This window comes from Aythya marila, assembly GCF_965140915.1.
Source record: "Aythya marila genome assembly, contig: HAP1_HAP1_SCAFFOLD_597, whole genome shotgun sequence".
NCBI classification, from domain to species: Eukaryota; Metazoa; Chordata; class Aves; order Anseriformes; family Anatidae; genus Aythya; species Aythya marila.
In genome coordinates this window covers 36,124-37,703 of record NW_028136998.1, presented here as the reverse complement: position 1 = coordinate 37,703, position 1,580 = coordinate 36,124, and positions in this window count along the sequence as shown.

Sequence of the window (1,580 nt, the reverse complement as noted above, 5' to 3'; positions counted from 1 at the left end):
GGGATTTGGAGAAGATCAGGTAGGTTTAAGGGTTTTCTTGGGGTTAAATCACGTATTTTCTTCTGATCCGGTTTGCTTTTGGGGTGTTTTTGAGGTGTTTTGGGGTTTCTGTTGCGTTTTGTTGAGTTCCTAATGGGTTTTATGGTGGTTGGGAGTGGACTTTGGGATTTGGAGAAGATCAGGTAGGTTTAGGGTGGTTTTGGGATTGGATCCATGCTTTTTTGGGGATTTTCTTCCAGTTTTGGGGGTTATCCCGTTCTTTTTTGGGGTGTTTTTGACATGTTTTGATGTCTCTGTTGGGTTTTGTTGGGTTTTCTGTTGGCATCTTGGTGGAAAAGGGTAAATTGTGGGTTTTGGAGAACTTCAGGTAGGTTTAGGGGGACTTTTGGGGTGGATTCATGGTATTTGGGGTTTTCTTCTGTTTTTTGGGGTGATCCTGTTCTTTTTTGGGGTGTTTTTGACGTGTTTTGGGGTTGTCCGTTGGGTTTTGTTGGGTTCTCGTTGGTCATCATTGTGAAAAAGGGTAAATTGTCGGTTTTGGAGAACATCAGGTAGGCTTAGGGGGACTTTTGGGGTGGATCTATGGCATTTGGGTTTTTCTTCTGTTTTTGGGGGAGATCCTGTTCTTTTTTTTTTTTTTTTTTTTTTTTTTTTGACATGTTTTTTGTCTCCATTGGGTTTCGTTGGGTTTTCCATGGTCATCATGGTGGAAAAGGGTAAATTTGTGGGTTTTGGAGAACATCAGGTAGGTTTAGGCTGGTTTTGGGATTGGATCTGTGCTTTTTGGGGATTTTCTTCCAGTTTATGGGTGATCCCTTTCTTTTTTGGGGTGTTTTTGACGTGTTTTGGTGACTCCTTTTGGGTTTTCGTTTGGTTCATGTTGGTCATCATGGTGAAAATTGTAAATTTTTTGGGGGGGAATTTTCTTCCAGTTTTGGGGGTGATCCCGTTCTTTTTTGGGGTGTTTTTGACATGTTTTGGGGTCTCTGTTGGGTTTTGTTGGGTTCTTGTTTTTCATCATGTTGGAAAAGTTTAACTTGCGTGTTTTGGAGAACATCAGGTAGGTTTAGTGTCGTTTTGGGGTGGATCTATTTTTTTGGGGTTTTCTTTCGTTTTGGGGGGTTATCCCATTCTTTTTTGGGGTGTTTCTGACTTGTTTTGGGGTCTCCGTTGGGTTTTAGTTGGATTCTCGTTGGTCGTTAAGGTAAATGGGAGTGGATTGTGGGTTTTGAAGAAGATCAGGTGAGTTTAGGGTGGTTTTGCGGGGAAATTCATAGTTTTTGGTGTTTTTTCTTCTGATTCAGTTATTTTTTGGGGTGTTTTTGACGTGTTTTGGGGTTTCCGTTGTGTTTTGTTGATTTCCTAACGTGTTTTAAGTTTGTTGGGAGTGGACTTTGGGATTTGGAGAACATCAGGTAGGTTTAGTGTGTTTTTGGGGTGGATCTATCGTTTTTTGGGGTTTTCTTTCTTTTTTAGGGGTTATCCTGTTCTTGTTTGGGGTGTTTTCGACTTGTTTTGGGGTCTCCGTTGGGTTTTAGTTGGATTCTCGTTGGTCCTTAAGGGAAATGGGAGTGGATTGT